Genomic DNA, 18,862 nt, shown 5'->3' on the forward strand with positions numbered 1-18,862 from the left:
GGGTGATGGAGGAGAGGAAAAATATTCCTGCCCAGCACCCCTGGGGGACATCTCCAAAAAGAGCTAAGTGAGAGCACTTTGACCAGCATGAGAGGGCATGACAAGGGCTTTTCTTATATTTTATAGGTGAATTGTCAAGTTTTGGGGTTTCATTAATCCTTAAATTGGTGTTGTCCTGTTCCCTGCAGCTTTTAAAAATGTGTGGGGATGATGCTGGTTGTTTACTCGACTCGGAGGAAGGTGCCACTGGCATTCTGTCCTTAGGGTTCAGGACTTCTGAACGTGGGTCACGTGTTTCTGAGGCCATGGAAGAAAGATCAGTCCTGCCCACAAGCTCAATAGCACCCACAATGAGAAAGCCAGTATTAGAGTTACAGGGGCTTCCTAAAACCCCCAAATGATTGAAAACTTGAGATATCCTAAAACTTGAAAATGTCACCATGGAACAATAACGAACAACTTCAAATCTCTAGAGCCCAGTGGGAGGATGGGTGCGAACATTCATCCCACCTCCACCTAAGACGGGAGATGCGCTATCCAGGAAGAGGAGAGGCAAGGGAGGTACAGAATGAAGGGGGGACCTGCAGGAGCCCGGGTGCTCTCCGAAGCGGTGACATTCAGGCTGAGAGCTGGAGGCTGCGAGTGGGCAAAGACTGGCAGTCTGTTCAAAGAAAAACTTTAGATGAAATACATTTAATAAAGTTTATTTGAGCATGAAAGGGTTCAAGGATCAAGCAGTATTGGTGATGGGGAGTTCAGAGAGCTGTGCTGCAGCCGTGTAAAGAGTGGGAGGAGGAATGTGGGGGCAGAGAAAGGAGTTCCTGGATCGGCTGCAGTGAGGCGTGTGCCTCATTTGGGTGTGATACCGTGGGAGGTCCCTAGTTAGAGGTTAGATGCCAGTTTCTCCTTGGCCAAACTTGTGTTTTGCTTTACGTTGGGCTTAAGTTTGCTTGTGTAGGAATCCAGGGCATGGGAGCTGTCTCAGCCTATTGGTCTAATTACATTTCTTTTTAACAAGGTCAAGGGCATGACACATACCCTGGTTCCCAGAAGGGTTGGAGCTTGGCATTTTTGTGCTGAAAATTGAGGAAATAGGGTGCAGAGGAAAAGATTATTTGGGGCCCTGTGGGGATGGGAAGGAGGCAGCTTTAATTCTCAGGGCAGCAGGATGCTGTTGGCCGATTTAGGCCTCTCACGAGGAGCAGAAAATGCCAAGTCTGTATTCTCCCAGCTTCTCCTGCAGCGAGGGCTTTGATGCATGACCTGGGCTCTGCCAATCAGATGCACCCACTGCCCACTGAGTCTGAGGCCCAAGGTGGGAAGAAGCAGGGGCCACACATTCCATGGATCAGTGGTGGCTGCATTAGGCCACTCTTGCATGGCCATAAGGAAATACCTGAGACTGGGTAATTTGTAAAGAAAAGAGGTTTAAATGCAGGCTGTACACGAAGCATGGTACAAGCATCTACTTCTGGGGAGGCCTCAGGAAGCTTTTACTCAGAGGGGGAGAGGGAGCAGGGAGGGGGAGAGGGAGCAGGTGCTTCACATGGTGAAAGCAGGAGTGAGCGAGCGAGCATGCCAGACACACACACACACACACACACACACACACACACACACACAGAGTGCACGAGAGAGTGAGCTGGGGAGGAGGTGCCACATACTTTTAATTGACCAGATCTTGTGAATTCAGAGCGAAAGCTCACTCATCAGCAAGGGGATAGTCCAAGCCATTCATGAGGGATCTGCCCCCATGACCCAAGCACCTCCCACCAGGCCCCACGTCCAACACTGGGGATTACAATTCCATGTGAGATTTGGGCGGGGACAAATATCCAAATTACATGACCATGGTTCTCGTGGCAGCACCCTGATTCCCACAGTGTCTGTGCCCACTCAGTCATGGGTGAGAACCACAGGGGAGCCCTCCCCGCCCAGCACTCGTGGGGTTTGGAACCTTATTCCTCTCTGCAAAGCCTCCTAGCCTGGTTCTCCAGCCCTCCCCAGACCAATCTTGGGATAGTGCCCTAGGCCTGGCAGTTCTTCTGGACCCGCTGTTGTTGGCTACCCAGAATGCAGCGGCCCTTCCTCTTAGTTCTCTTAGGGATTTTGGGAGAATCCCTCACTGTTTCCAATTTTGGTGGAAAGTAGGGCCCTGTCACACCATTGAAGGCACAGGGACCAGCTCTTTTCTTTCTGCTTGGGCCCAGCCAGGGGGTGGGCATGTGACTTGGGCTTGGCTAATCAAATGCCTTGTCCTGGGTCTCTGAATCTGAACCTGAGGTGCCTGGACAGGGGTGGCTGGAGGCCTGGACCCAGGTGGTGGCGGCAGCATGCTGGTGGGCCTGTCCTTGCTCTTGGCCTATGCTCTGGTTTTGGAAGCCCTGGGGGAATTCCAGCATTCCAAACCCGGCTCCTGGTCTCCTGCCCTTTCCATAAGCCCCCGGGAACCAGACAAGTAGTCCTCACTGTGTCTGAGAGAGCCACAGGCTGTCCCGGTGCAAGCTGGTCACAGACTGGCACATGCTGCCCACTCTCTTGGCTGCCATGTGGTCCTTTCGAGGTAGCTGCCCTCCCTCAACTCTACTAAATCCTCAGCACCAGCTCAAAGTGTCCCCTAGGTGGGAGCAGCTGGAGGGCAGGGGTGTGTCTTGCTCATCCCTGTGTTGGGCATAGCCAGACAGGGGCGGGGGGCAGCGGTTCCTCCGGGAGTTTGTGAAGGTGACTCTACCGGCTCGGGCTGACCCTATCTGAGCACACTCGCCCTGACATTTGCAGCCCCTCCTGGGCAGTCCCACGTGACCAAGCCCCCAACCTTCTTCAAATGAAGAAGCTCTTCACACGTCCCAACTGGGGCCATCGTGCTCCATGAACCCCAGAGAGTGGTCAGCCAGTGAGTAAGTCTGGGGCTGGCCTGCATGTAGCAACACAGCCAATGGTGAGTTCTCCATTTTCAGGTCTGGGGCTCCACCTGTGCCTGAGTTCGCCCTTTCAGAGCAAAGAAAGCAACTCAACGCCTCTGGCTCCCTCCCACTTTCCTCTGCCACTGCCCTGGAAGGGCCATAGACACTCCATGGCCACCATGGACTGCAGAGCTGCTGCCCACGTGTGACCTGGCGGAGGCAGAGTGCCGGTGCTGAGGCCCGTTGGGTGGGCAGGTCTGGGGAAAGCTCTCGGAGCTGAAGGTGAGGGCCTTGGGGAGCCCCCAGTCCAGTGTAAGCCCTGCTGGAGAAGCCTTCCCAGCCCCAGTTACAGTTGGGCCCTTGCCACAGACACTGCTGCCAGCTAGCACCAGTCCACGGGAAGGGGGCGTCTGGCATCTGGCAATGCTTTGGTGGTGGGGGTGGGGTTGTAGAAGTGGCTGTGCCATGTGAGTGTGCGTGGTGTGCGTGGTGTGCGGTGTGTTTTGGGCAGGGTGGCTTTTCTCTCAGCTGGTCTCATCTTCTCTGACTGGAGCTGGAGACTTCTGTGGCTTCCCTCTCGCCCACCAACCACAGCAAGGGCATGAGGGCCACCTCCAGCCCAGGGCAGCATGCCTCCCTTGCTAAGCTCAGCCAACTAGGGGGCACAGCAGGCTGGCTGCTGGGGAGTGCTCTGTCACCAATTCCCCACCCTGCTGCCCCTGCCTGAAGCTTCTGGGACATGAGTAAAACACCCGAAACTTTGAGGGACAAGGTGAGAGATTTCTCCACAGGCCTCGATGACACCATTCACATTTCCTTCTCAGTCTCCATGCTGTGCCCTCTGTCTGGACTTAAGGTCCGAATCCATGTTGGCCTGACCCCTTCCTGTGCCCACCTGCAGCCCCTGCACCCCACCCACCCACCCTGTCCACCGAGAGTGTCAGTCCCAGAGCTGATGCAGCCCAAGGGCCACAACCTGGAGAGGGTAAAGCACCTTGCAGCACAGTGGACAGCCTCCCTGGAAGCCCAGTACACTCTACTGGGGTACCCTCCCAGCCCCATGCCCATCCTGGTGCCAGCCCGGCTCCCATCTGTGGAGGGGGAGATGGTATGCAGCAGAGGGGCATCGGGATCCCGCTGTGGAGAGGGTGCTTGGTGGTGAATGACTCAGTGCCTGCTCCTTGGGGAACTTGGGAACTGGCCTTGAGCAGCTCCTTCAGAGGGGTTTGGTGTGGGAGCCTGAGTGTTACTGAGAGGCCACCCTGGGCTTCGGGGTACAAGTTCACTGGAGAAGGGCTACAGAGATCCTCCTGGTAGCCATCTACCCAGGGAGCCAAAGATTTCTGCGTGAGCAGGGGCTCAGAGCTCAGGGCTCAGGGCTCATGGTGGCCAGGAAGGAAGCGCTTGGTGAGCCGTGGCTGAGCCTGGCAGCCTCCTGTCATCTCACTGGGCACCTTGTAGGACCCAAAGCCCATGTCTCCATGTCTTTTGAAGGTTTGGGGCTGGAGAAGCCACCAAAGCCCTGCTCCCAGGCAGGACATGCCCCAGAATCGTTGTGTAAGTGCACAGCTGTCTTGCTGGCTTCGCTCCCAATGGCCTGGGTGTGGGCCGCTCCCTGCTCAGTGGCTTCCCAGGAACTCTGGATCCTCTTTGGGTGGGGGGGTGTGGCATTAGGTTCGTCTGAGTGGTGCAGGTGGCATGCCCGGCAAAGCAGGGTGTGGAGGCTTGGGGAACCTCTGAAGGAGAAGGCTGATGTCCCTGGCTGCACATACAGAGGGGCCAGCAAGGGTTAATTGTGTGGCATCCCCTGGGCTGCACTGGTGCTAGTCTTCTCAGAATACCTGTTCTTAATGGTCCCAGGTTAGGGTTGGGCAAGGAGAAATTTGCTTGAGATGTGGAAAGGAGAAATGAAGCCAAAGCTGTTTTTCCTTTAAACACCCAGAAGGTCGTGGTAGGCCGGAAGCCATTGCAGACCCTCTGCTGCCTTCATCTACCGCCCCCACCACACCCCTGCTTTCCACTTCTTCCAGCATAGGTTGGGCGTGACTCCTGCTGGTCCCTGGTTGCGAAGATTTGAGGTGCTCCACCTTGGCTCTGCGATGACTGTGATCCCACAACACATTACTGCATCACTCAGGTGGGAGTTCTGCTTGGGACCAAACCTTAGCCAGCACACCACAGGCCTGGGCTGGAGTCAAGTTTGTTCCCAGAGCACCTTCAACTACTCTGCCTGCAGGGCCCTCCTGCCCTGGCCTGCCCCGGCCTGGCCCCCTCCCCGAGCCTGGGACTCCTCACCTTCCCTGCTCTGCTCTGTCCTCCTGGGACTCCTGAGAGCTGCTTGCAGTCAGGGCATCTGCTCTCCTTGCCCGTGGGCCTCACTGCCTTGGCCTTTCAGGAGTGACTTCAGGCCACATCCTCTTTAATGTCTTCCCAAGTGGATTGAAGGTCCTTGATCCAACGTCCCAGGTCACAGTTTAAGAAACAGTCCAGAGTTGCCTGAGAAGCCTCATCTTGCCCAGCTAAGATAGGCTGGGTCTTTCTGGCCTGGAGTAGCCTTCAAGCAGGAGTTACAGATGCCCCCTCCCCAGTTCAGAGCTCCTGGCAGTTTGCCTCCCAGTGACTGATATGGCCTGGGAACAGATGGAACTGAGCACTGTATATTATATATAGGCATGGCCTATGATGTTATCTGCTTGCAAAAGATACAGACTAAAGAAACAACATTCCTTCATGGTCTTAGCACTTTTCTTTTTTAGTTATACAGAAAAATGATGGGCTGGCCTTGCTTCAAATACAACTTCAAAGAGAAAAATACCATCGAAAACTGCTACAACCTCAGACCACAAATTAGCCAGAGGCCCAGCCTCACATTGCTAAGTCTGGACAGGGAGTAGAGAACAAGCCGAGCCGAGCCAGCAATGCCTCCTCAGAACTGAGGCAGAAATCAGATCACCCCAAGCTAAGGGTCACTGTCCCCAAAGTAATAGAACACTTGAAAACAAATCTCTGGCTAGATTAATGAAATTGAAGGCCACAGGCCACTGGTGTGGCAGAACATCCTGGTCAGATGATGCAGACGAGGGAGATGATGGGAAGATGCTGGTGAAATCCAGTGCCTTTGCAAACCAACGCAGGTTTTACACATATGATGGCAACAGCAACAACGGCAAAAACAATAGGTGGAAGGGAGAGCTAAGAGCAGATGAAAACTACAAGGGGGAATTACGAAAAAACACAGAAAGCACCCAGACAAAAAATGCTCCATAGACTCAGAGAAAGTCCCGAAAACATGACTCTCAGAACAAAAGACACAGCTTAATGGAGAGATACAGGGTTCAGAGAAAAGATAAGAAAACAGAAGGAAACAAAATGAAGGTCGCAGAGCTCAGGGAAAAAAATGGAAGAAAAGAATAAAAATATTACCAGGACGAAAATCCCATGCAAAGCAATGACAATTTCAGGAAACTAAACCACAGACATACTGGTCATCCGGGGACTTCGTGGCAAGACTTGAAGAAGTCACATGATACAAAGCGGAAGAGAGACTATGGAAGATAGAAAAATAGACACTGCATACATAGCATGATATTCCTGAAAAACAGCACAAATAAACCGAATAGAAAGAGTCATGTTGGCTTTAGACTTCTCCAGATCAGTTCTTAATGCCAGAAGACAGTGGGGCAAGGTTTACCAACTTCGAACTTTGTCTGAAGTTTACAAACTTCAGTTTGCTTCAATAATGTTATAACTATTCAACTTGGCCTTTAAGTCTAAAAGCAAAATGAAAAATTACTACTGGACAATAAAATTGAGCCAATTAAAAGATGTAATAAGAAAAGAACTCAGAAATGCAGGAACAATTGCGAACATTGAATCCATTTATATACAGATCGAATATTAAACAACTATGGAATTATGCATTGGTGCCTCCTATAGAACTTAAAGGCGAGAAACCTTGACATTAGAAAATTAACAAAGATCCCAGGTGAAGGACTGAGGCTGAGGAGAGATTTCTTCATCTGTTACAGCAAGGCGCTGTGTTAAAACATGCAATTATTATTATTACTATTATTTTTTGAGACAGTCTCGCTCTGTCGTGTAGACTGGAGTGCAGTGGCGCAATCTCGGCTCACTGCTACCTCCGCCTCCCGGATTCAAGCTATTCTTCTGCCTCAGCCTCCTGAGTAGCTGCGACTACAGGTGCGTGCCAGCATGCCCAGATAATGTTTTGGTATTTTTAGTAGAGACGGGGTTTTACTGTGTTAGCCAGGATGGTCTCGATCTCCTGACTTCATGATCCACCCGCCTTGGCCTTCTAAAGTGCTGGGATTACAGGCATGAGCCACTGTGCCCGGCCAGAACATACAATTATTATAAACAGAATATTTCAAATAGTTCAGCATTTTTCATAGTTTTATTCCTTTAGTGGGAGTTTTTAGTGGGAGTTTTTTATTCCTTTAGTGGGAACTGATACTTGTGAAGAAACATTTATTAGAAGTTCAACAATCCTTTCAGCTTTATTTCAGTTTGTTTTCTTTTTAAAATTTTTTGAGCTGAGGTCTCACTCTGTTGCCCAGGCTGGAGTGCAGTGGTGCAACCATGGCTCACTGCAGGCTTGACCTCCTGGGCTCAAGCGATCCTCCCACCTCAGCCTGCTGAGTAGCTGGATCTACAGGTGCAGCGACCATGCTCAGCTCATTTTTGTATTCTTTGTAGAGACAAGGGTCTCACTATGTTGCCCAGCTGGTCTCAAACTCCTTGGCTCAAGTTATCCTCCTGCCTCTGCCTCCCTAGGTGCTGGGATTACAGATGTGAGCTACCACACCAGGCCCTCAGTGTTAACAAATAAGATGAGTATGCTACTTTTGATTAAACACAATGTATAGACATATAATGATCCCAATGTTGAGATGCATTATTTACATACCACAAAATTCATCTTTTTCAAGTGTACAATTCAGTGGTATTTACTATGTTCACAAATTTGTGCAACCATCACTACTATCTACTCCCGGAACATTTCTTCACCCTCAAGGAGACCTGTCCACATCGGCAGCCACTCCCCACTCCTCCCAGCCCCAGCCCTTGGCAACGACTTATTTGTTTCCATCTCTGTGGATTGGTCTCTTCTGGACATATCATAGAAATAGAATCACAATATGCGGCCTTTTGTGTCTGGCTTCTGTCACTGAACACATTGGATGATCCCATTTTGGGGAAATTGTTCTGCCACCCACCAGTTCCTTCATCAGCCCGTCTTTCACAGTCCTGGGTCTGGGGTGATGTTCATGGTGGCATTCTAGGTGCTGCGATGTGGGGTGGACACAATGTCACCCTGGACTTTTCTGTGGTGCTCGGCCTTCCCTAGCAAGCCTGCCCTCCCTCTCCTGCTCTCCTTGCTAGTTGGCTTATGGTGGTCTCTCTCTGCTTCTCAGTTATTGATTCAAGGAGTATTTGCTGTGCTCCTCCTGTGTGCAAGTGAGTGGGGCTGGGGGCCTGGACTTAGGAGATGGCAGGCAGTGTGGAGAGGAGTGGTGGATAGGTTGGGGGCTGCTGAGGGGCCCAGATAGCAGGAGCTCATGAGTAACGAGCAAGGTGCCCGGTGGGGTGGGGGTTTCTGGATGATGCTGAGGTGTTCAACCTGGGCTGCTGGCATGGAAGAACCCATGGTGAGGGGGGGTTGAACAAGACATTGGACTGGAAGTCAACCAGGTACAGCATCACCTTTCCCCTCCGTGGGCAGTTTCTGCCAGGGCACAGGCCCCACCTTGACAGCCTCCCCCTCTGGGTTCGGTCCCTCACTTCCGTCACCATGCTGGGAGAGTGTTGAGGGAATGAATGCCTTATAAGGGGAGAGAAATGGACTCCAGGCTCCAGATGCTAGTCTCTGGTCAGTCTGTTCCTGGCATGGGGTGCATGTGTGCATGTGTGCGTGTGTGTGATGTGTCTGGTGTGTGTGTATTCATGTGGGGGGTTTTGTGTGGTGTGTGTGTTCATGTGTGTGCTGTCTGGGTTAGCATGTGGTGTATGCATTCATGTGTGGGTGTGGTTGTGGTGTGTTTGTTCATGTGTAGTGTGGGTGTGGTTGTGGTGTGTTTGTTCATGTGTAGTGTGTGTGTTTATATGTGGTGTGTGGTGTGTGTGTTCATGTGTGGTGTGTGTGTGATCTGTGTGTTCACGTGTGGTGTATGTGTTCACATGTGTGTGGTGTGTGTTCATGTAGGGGTGTGTGAGGTGTGTGGTTTGTGTGTTCATGTGGGGTGTGTGTGGCGTGCATGTGTTCATGTGTGGCTTGTGTGTTCACGTGGGGTGTGTGTGGTGTATGTGGGGTGTGTGGTGTGTGTGTGGTGTGGGGCGTGAGTTTTCATGTGTGGGGGTTGTGTAATGTGTGTGTTCATGTGTATGGTGTGTTTGTGTGTGTTCATGTGTGGTGTCTGTGGGGTGTGTGTGGTCTGTGTGGTGTGTGTGGGGTGTGATGTGTGTGTTCATGTGTGGTGTGTTTGTGTTCATCTGTTGTGTGTGTGTGGTATGTGTTGGTTGTATGGGATGTTTTTCATGTGTGTTGTGTGTGTTCATGTGGGGGAGTGTGTTGGGTGTGTGTAGTGTATGTGTTCATGTGGGGTGTATTTGGTGTGTGGTGTGGGGTATGTGGGGTTTGTGTAGTGTGGGGTGTGTGTGTTCATGTATGGGGGTTGTGTGATATGTGTGTTCATGTGCAGAGTGTGTGTCTTCATGTGTGGCATGTGTTGGGTTTGTGTGGTCTGTGTGAAGTGTGTGTTCATGTGTGGTGTATTTGTGTTCATGTGTGGTGTGGGTTGTGTGGGGTGTGTTTTCATATGTGGTGTATGTGGTGTGTGTGTTCAAGTGTGGTGTGTGTGGTGTGTGCGTGTTCATGTGGGGAACTGTGTGTGGTGTGTGGTGTGTGTGTGGTGTGTGTTCATGTGTGGCATGTGGGGTGTGTGTGTTCACGTGTGGTGTGTGTGGTGTGTGTGTTGATGTGTAGGGTGTGTGTGTTCATGTGGGACTATGTGGAAGGTGTTTGTGGTGTTTTTGTTCTTGTGGGGTATGTGAGGTATATGGTATATGTGTTCACATGTGGTGTGTGTGTGTTCATGTGGGGGGTGTATGTAGTGTGTATGTGTTCGTGTGTGGTGTGGTGTGTGTGTGTGTTCATGTGTGGTGTGTTTATGTGGGATGTGTGTTCATGTGTGTGGTCCATGTGGTATGTTGTGTGTGTTCATGTGTGGAGGTGTGTGTGGTGTGTGTGTTCATGTGTGGTGTGTGATGTGTGTGTGTTCATGTGTGGTGTGTGTTCATGTGTGATGTGTGTGGTATGCGTTCATGTGAAGTGTGTAGTGTGTGTGTTCATGTGTGAGATGTGTGTGGTGTGTGCTGTGTGTGTTCTTGTGTGGTGTGTGTGGTCTGTGTGGTGTGTGTGTTCATGTGGGGTGTGTGAGGTATGTGGTGTGTGTGCATTCATGTGGGGAGTGTGTGTAGTGTGTGTGTTATTGTGGATGTGTATCATGTGTGTGTTCATGTGTAGTGTTTTGTGTGTTGTGTGTGTTCATATGGGGTGTGTGTGGTGTGTGGTGCGTGTGTTCATGTGTTGCATGTGGTGTGTTTGTGTTCATCTGTGATGTGTATATGGTGTGTGTTCACGTGTGATGTGTGTGTTCATTGTGGTGAGTGTGTGGTGTGTGGTGTGTGTGTTCATGTGTTGTATGTGGTGTGTTTGTGTTCATCTGTGATGTGTATGTGGTGTGTGTTCATGTGTGATGTGTGTGTTCATGTGTGATGTGTGTTCATGTGTGTGTTCATGTGGGTGTGTGTGTGGGATGTGTGTGGTGTATGTATTCACATGGGGTGTATTTGGTGTGTGTGTGCTCATGTGCTGTTGTGTGTTCATGTGGGGTATGTGTGGTGTATGTATTGTTTGTGTGGTGTGGGGTATGTGTGTTCATGGGTGGGGGTTGTGTAATGTGTTTGTTCATGTGTAGGGTGTGCATTGTGTATGTGTTCATGTGTGGTGTGTGTGGTGTTTGTGTTCATGTGTGGTGTGTGTGGGTTGTGTGGGGTGTGTTTTCATGGGTGTGGTGTGTGTGGTATGTTCAAGTGGGGGTTGTGTGTGGTGTGTGTGTTCATTTGGAGTGTGTGTGGTGTATGTGTGGTGTGTGTGTTGTGTGGACTGTGTGGGGGTTGTGGCTTGTGGGGTGTGTGTGTTCATGTGTAGGGTATGTGCTCTGTGTGTGTGTTCATGCATGCAGTGTGTCTTCATATGTCTTGTGTGTGGTGTGTTTGGTGTGTGGGGTGTGGTATGCGTGTTCATGTGTGGTGTGTTTGTGTTCACGTGTGCTGTGTGTGGGTTGTGTGAGTTGTATTTTCGTGTGTGGTGTGTTTGTTCAAGTGTGGTGTGCGTGTTCATATGTGGTGTGTGTGGTGTATGTGTTCATGTGTGGTGTGTGCTCGTGTGTGGGGCTTGTGTGTGTGTTCACATGTAGTGTGTGTGTGTTCATGTAGGGGCCTGGGGGTGTTTGTGGTGTGTGTGTGTTCATGCAGGATGTGTGAGGTATGTGGTGTGTTCATGTAGGGAGTGTATGTAGTGTGTGTGTTCTTGTGTGTGTGTGGTGTGCACGTTCATGTGTGATATGTGTGTGGTGTGTGTCTTTATGTGTGGTGTGTGTGTTCATGTGTGGTGTGTGTGTGGTGTATGTGTTCATATGCGGTGTATGTGTTTATGTGTTCATGTGTGTGGTGTGTGGTGTATATGGTGTGTGTATGTTCATGTGTGGTGTATGTGTTTATGTGTTCGTGTGTGGTGTGTGTGATGTGTGGTGTGTGTGTTCATGTGTGGTGTGTGGTGTGTGTGTGTGTTCATGTGTGGTGTGTGTGGGGTGTTTGTGTGTTCATGTGTAGGGTGTGCATGATGTGTGTGGTGTGTGTGTATTTATGTGTGGCATGTGTGTTCATGTGTGGTGTGTGTGTGGGGTGTGGGGTGCATGTATTTGCAGAACTTCCCATAGATGGAGCCAGGCCATGCTCTGTAGGCAACCAACATTTCCCAGAGGTGGGTGATGCCCTCCCACAGTGCCACACCTCCCCAGCCCTGGAACTGCATTGGGTGACAGAGACTGGGCAAGAAGCCAGAAGACTGGCCCCCTCCCCAGCAGCTCTCACACAGTAACTGCAGAGGCTCACCCTAGCCTGTGAATTTCCAATGTTTCCCCCTTTCTGTCTGTCCCTGGCTCTGTCCTGCCTCTCTGTCTGTGTGACACACACAGACAGCAGAGGGGCCCCCAAGGAAAGCTGAGACCCCGCTGGGTACAAGGTAACACTGTGTGGCTTCCAGTCAAAGCCAAGAATTATCTAGCCCTTCCTGTTCTCGGAACTGTGCTGTTTCCTAGACAACGTATTTTGTATAATCATGGTCAAGGCAACGTACATTTCTGCCCAGAATCAAGGTCACAGCATAATACCGATTCACCACGGCAACAGCAGACTGCTCATCTGACATGGGAGATGAGATTTGCAATGAAAACCACATGCAGATTGCTAGTTGCCCAGCGACTCTGCACCACGAAATAGGTTTGACTCCAGTGGAATCTGGAATCATGTCCTTAAAAGACACAGAGCCCCTGGTAGTTCAACATATGTAACTGGCCAGCCAGAGCCAGCCAGGCACATGGCGTCACTGGTAAACAAACCTGCACATGATGGAAGCCTTTCCACCTGCCCTGGCTTCAGGAGTTTAGCTCAGTCCACAAATCCACGCCAGGAACATTTCCCTATGTAAACAAGCCCTGCGATGCTCCTAGTCCATCTGAGCTCACTGTGGACCAAGACAGGCGAATGGTGGTTCTAGAAGAAAATCTTGTCATTTAGGATTTGATCTTTTTCCTAATTTCTCAGCCCAAGATCAATTGGTGATCCCCTAGCTCTCACACCTCTCTTCTCTGGTCCCCTGAAATCAGAGAGAGGTAGCAGGGCCTCCCCTATTTTGGTAAGCTTGGGCTTGGGGCCATTATGTGGTCTGTGGGTCTGAGTCCCCAAGGCCTCTGGCTTGGGCTGAAGGAGAGAAGTAGGAACTGGGGCCCTCCAGCCTGTGTGGTGAGGTCTTCATGAAGGTGAATATCTGAACTGTCTCCCCTGGGACTCCTCCAACCCTGCTGTTGCTCCCCAGGAGAAAAGGCCTTTGGTGCCTGCCTGAGGCCTTACAAGTCAGTTTTAAGTGCCCCTCCGAAACATGGCAGGCGATGGGTCTCTGGAGGGCCCAGGGGACAGAGAAAGAGTGAGAGTGGCTGCATTGTATTCATGTCACCAGTATCCAGCCAGAAAGGAGGCTGAGATCACCTGGGGAGGTCACCCTCACCTTCTGCTGATGTCCAGAGGAGCTAGTGACAGATTTTGTCAAAAGAATCAAATAGCCCGCTGCACATCCCCATTGGGCACCTGGTGCCCTCACAGGCCACCTCTGTCTCACCTTCTGGCCTGAAGGCCACCCTCAGGGGCCCCTTGAAGCCCAGCTGACCTCTCTGCCACCTGCTTTGGTGGCTTCTATTGTAGAGCCCCGAGGCCTCGAGGTTGAGAACTGGGAGGATGGCTAGTGCTGACAAGGACAGCTATCCTGGGTGACAGCTTGGCGGACAGAAACATGCTCTAACTCAGAGTCCTGTGACTTAGGCCAGGGCCGCCTGTCTGTGCACGGCTGCCCAAGAAGGGCTGCAGGCAGCTTCCGTGGCCATGCGGGCCAGGGATTACAGCCCGCCTGCCAGGAAATCCTCTCAGCTCGACTGCTTTGGTTACCAACTTTCCTAAACTTACAATCTGTTTGCATCTCATGGTCCAAGGAAATGCCAGAAGCGCTTTGTAGCAGATGCAGTGCTGGGCACTTTTCCTCACCTCACTTCATTTCCTCTTTACAAGCCATTCCCTTTGCTGATTCCTCGAGGGCTGGGTCCTGGGGCACACTGATAAACTGGGTGGGTGTGACTCCAGAGAGCCCAGAGGACGCACGGAGGTGGCCATCAAAAAAGAACAGACTGGGAGAAGTGCTGTGAAGTGACCCAGCAGGACAAAGATGACTGGGGGCTGGGCTCAACGAAGGGACTCTGAGTAGGTGACCTTGAATCTGAAAGCTGAGCAAGGCAAGAGAGCATTCTACAGAAGAGGGGCACATGGGTCATGGCCTCATGCAGCAAGCAGGATTGAAATGGTTGGACATGTTAGGAAACGGAGGTTCACATTGGTGAGTGTCACGAGTGGCTCTGACGTGTTGGAGTTTGTGACAGATCCCTGCTGTCCTCAGAGCTCCTGTCACCAGCAAGATTACTTCAGGCCCCACTTCTTTCCTGGCATGATGCCCATCTCTTTCTCTCTTGAGGCCATGAGGTCCATGAGGGTTCTCGAGGCACCCCAGCCCTTAGCCTCTGCCTCCATGCAGTAGGTGTTAATGACACAACCATGCGTGGAGCACCCACTTGGGCCAGTCCTGGGTTAGGAGCTCGGGGCACAGACTCAGAGTTTGGCCAAGGAGCTGGAAAACTCCCTATAGACCCAACCCTCTGCACCCAGACTCCCCTGAGCAGGCCTCCAGGTGAACCCAGTGGTCCCTCCACCTCACCTCCCGACCCTTGGCGGTGGGCACTCAGCAGTCTTCTCCCCACTACTCCCTCCTGGCCCTGCATTCTTGCCTGGGCTCTCCTCCTCCCCCAGGCCTCCCACTGTGCTCCTGCCCTTGGCCCTTGCGTCTGCCTTCTCCTCCACCGCCTGCCTTGGGTGAGGCTGACATGTGTCCAAGGCCATGGCCCCACGTACCACAGTGGGAAGGTGAAGGGGCCAGCACCCCCTCTTCCCTGTGATGTCACGTCTGGCACCGCACTCCTCCCCTTTAGGCCTGCCCCATCTAGTCATGCTTGTCTGGAGTGTCCCTGCTGTTGTTTATCCCCCTTGGTCCCTCGCTCTCATGGGTGCACCCTGGACCTGCCCCCGGACCTCTCACTCCCAAGCACCCTCTGTCAATGGAAGCCTCTTCCTCCTTCCTCTACATCCCTGTGACCTTGATGGGAGAGAGCAACGGCCCCTATCCCCACCCACCTTGGCCCCAACCTCTTCCAGGCCTCCTTTCTTCACCACGTGGACTCCAGGACTGCCCCTCAACCGCCCCTTCAGCACTTCCCGCCACCCCTTGTTCCCCTGCCTTCAACGTGTCTGCTCCACGAAACCACAACTGAGGCCCTAGAGGCAGAGGACGAAAGAGAATGCGCCCATCCCCCACCCCCATTCACTGAGCCCCCACTGTGTGCCAGGGCAGGCACTATGCTGGGTGCTGGGGTACAGCAGTGAGCCAAGATCCGCCAGCCTCCTGCCCTTGTGTATACAGTGGTCTAGACATTAAAAAGTAACTTTCCAGTTATGTGATAATTACAAATGGTGACAGTGATGTATAGGCAAGTGCCAGGTGTTCTGAGAGCAGAAAAGGAGTTCTGATGTCATCTAGGAGGAGAGAAGGCAGAGAAGGGTCCCTGGAGGAAGGGACATTTGCACTATAATCTGCAGTGGTCCCATCTGCATTTGGGATAGCTGCTTACTCCACCTTGTGTCTCCCTTGCTGGCAGGGCCCCTATCTTGGGGCCACGTGCTCAGCCCTCCAGCCAGGAGCTGAATTGACAGTGTAAGGGGATTAGTTAGGCATTGCTGTGGGACAGATTGCTGCAAACTTAGCAGCTGTCTCCAATGCTCCTTTCTGTGGGTCAGAAGCTCTGGGAGTGAAGTGGCTGGGTCTGAGGCTCAGGGTCTCACAGGCTGCACTCCTATCTGGAGGCTCTGGGGAATAACCCACTTCCAAATTCATGAAGGTTGTTGGCCAAATTCAGCTCCTTATGGCTATTGGACTGAGGTCCTGTTCCTTGCTGGCTGTCAACAGGGGCCACTCTGGGCTTCCCCATCTTCAAAGCCGGCAGAAGAGCTGCTGTCTCATTGAACCCCTTTCATGCCTGGACTCTCTGACTTCCCTGTCTCTGGCCTCTAGACTCAGATTTCCAGGGCTCATGTGATTAGGTCAGGCCTACTGAAGAGAGCTTCCCTTTCTTAAAGTCACCTGTGCCATGTACCATAACCTGATCATAGGGGTGATGTTCCCTCAGATTCACCATCTGGGGTGTCACATGGGACTTGTGACCCAGGGGATGGGGAATTGGGGGCTGTCTTAGAATTCTGCCTACCACGGGAAGCCTCCTGTGGGGGGTCTCATTCCATTTGCTGGTGGGTGGTTTAGGCAGGGTAGGGGTGGATCCACAGTTTATGGAGCCTAAAGTTTATGAATTTGGAGGGCCTTCTTTAAGGAAAAGAATATAAAATTACAAATACAAAATCTCTGGGACCCCTCCCAGGCCGTGAGAAGAAGTCTGTGCAGTGAAGGGCCCTAAGCTCATACAGAGGGCTATGGTAGGAGCAGAACTCCCAAATCAGTTTCACTGGGTCACAGTCAAGATGCCAGCAGGACCACACCCTCTTAGGAGGCTCCAGGGGAGAATCCTGTTCACACCTTCTCCAATTCACACCTTCTCCAGTTCACACCTTCTCCAGCACCTACAGCCGAATTCCTTAGCTCATGGACACTTCCTTCATAATTAAAACAATTTTTGTGGGTACATGCATAGTAGGTATGAATATTTATGGCGTACATGAGATGTGTTGATACAAGCATGCCATGTGAAATAAGCACATCGTGGAGAATGGGGTAACCACCCCCTCAAGCATTTATCGTTTGAGTTATAAACAATTCAATTACACTCAATATGAAATCAAGGCCCCTCCTTGGTCTCCAAAGGGCTGTGTGCACACCCCAGACCAGGTGGCTCAGGCCTGAAGATCTCTTTCTCACCTCCTTTCCAGCCACCTGGCTGACTCAACTTTGCCACAGGTCTCCTGACTGGGTTGGCCCTCTCTTCTCCGGACCACCCCAACTGCCTTCTCCCAGCTTGCCTGGCAGGCCAGTGTCTCCAAACCCCTCTGCCTGCAGCCACTGAGAGCCCTGGACGCTGCAACCACACCTGCCCTCTTGGGCTTAAAGCCATCCTGGGGAACAGTTCAAGCTTCCAGAGGGTCATGCTTTCCAGGGGTGGCAGAGCTGGCCCAGCTCCTCCACAGCCTCACCTGCCCCCTCCTTTGTGTTCATAGAAGCCACCAGTGTGACACACATATGTGCCTTGGACACATGCCATCCTTGCCTATCTCAGCGTTTACTCATGCTTCTTTGATCAAAGCCTTCATTTCCTTCAGGATCTGGCTTGATTATACCTTTTGCAGGCAGCCTTCCTCATAGTATCAGCCTTTCTCCCTACCCAAAGTTCTCACCGAGTTGGGCCTCTCTGGCAAGTAGACATCCCACTCTGCCTGGTACACTATGGGCTTTAGTGTCCTGTGGCTGCCAGAACAAAGCATCATAAACTGGGTGGCTCACAACAGAGGAAGTGGATCCTCTCCCAGTCGTAAAGGCCAGAAGTTCAAAATCAGGTGTCTCAGGGCCACACTCCCCTCCCGAGGCGCTAAGGAAGGCTCCTTCCTGCCTCTCCCAGCTCCAGAAAGCTCCAGGCATCCTGAGCTTGATGGCTGTCTCACTCTAGCCTCTGTTGTATGTCTTTCTCCTCTTCTGTCACTTACAAGGCCCCTTGCCATTGAATTAGGGCTCACACTAATCTAGAATGACCTAATTTTGACATCCCTACCTTAATTATAACTGCAAAGACCCTTTTCCCAAAGACAGCAGTCTCTTCTCCTCCTCTGTTTTACTTTCTGTGGTTTCAGTGACTTGTGGTCCAAATACATTAAATGGAAAATTCCAGAAATAATTAAAAGTTTTAAATTGTGCACCACTCTGAGTAGCATGATAAAGTCTTGTTCCGTCCTGTCCAGCATGTGAATCCTCCCTTTGTATAGTGGCTCCACACTGTCAATGCCTCCCTGCCAATTAGCCACTTAGTAGCCACCTTGGTTCTCAGAATGACTCTCCCCGTATCACAGTGCTTGTGTTCAAGTTACCCTTCTTTTACTTAATAATTGCCCTAAAATACATGTTGAGGTTGCTAAGAGCTGCAGTAAGAACAAACCTTCCATCCATGAAAATGTGAAGAAGGAATAAGAAATTTGTGCTAGTTTTTGAAGCTGCAGAAATTATGGCTGGGTAAAAGGGAGGACTCACGCTCCGGGTAGGATGGAGAGGGCTTGAGGTTTCATTGCGCTACTCAGAAGGGGGTGCCATTTAAAATGGTTTATTTAATTGAATTATTTATTTCTGGAAGTTTCCACTTAATATTTTTGGGCTGAGGTTGGCCACGGGTAACTGAAACTGTAGAGAGTGAAACTGCAGATAAGCAGGGGACCACCACACCACCCAGGCATGCTCAGGACCACTGTGGAAGATCTCTCCCTCATGAGGACAAACTCTCAGACTGCAAGCATAAAACACACCAGAAGTCCTGTGCCCTGAAAGAGAGTCCTGGGAAATTCCAAAGAAAGAAAGGAGGACTAGCACCCATAGAAGAAAATTGGGAGGTCACGGAACAAAGACAGGCAGATAAGAAATGCTAAGGTGAAATCTTAGAAAGTAAAAACGCTCATTGAAATAAAATCTTAATAGATGAGTGAAACACCAGAGTGGACAGAGCTGAAAATTGGGATTCACTCAGATTTGGGAGTGGATGGATTTGTTCCAGTTGCCATAACAAAGTACCACAGACTTGGGAGCTTCAACAACTGAAATGGATCCAGGTTATTGGCAAGGTGGGTTCCTTCCAGGGGCTGTGAAAGCAGGATGTGTTCCAAGCCTCTCTCCTTGGCTTGTAGATGGCCATCTTCTCCCTGTGCCTCTTCACATCATCTTCCCTCTGGGTGTATCATCTGTGCCCCAATTTCCTTATTATGTTCTTATAAGGACATGACTCATATTGGATTATGGTCTACTC

Source organism: Chlorocebus sabaeus, chromosome X (genome assembly GCF_047675955.1).
Source record: "Chlorocebus sabaeus isolate Y175 chromosome X, mChlSab1.0.hap1, whole genome shotgun sequence".
Taxonomy (NCBI): Eukaryota; Metazoa; Chordata; class Mammalia; order Primates; family Cercopithecidae; genus Chlorocebus; species Chlorocebus sabaeus.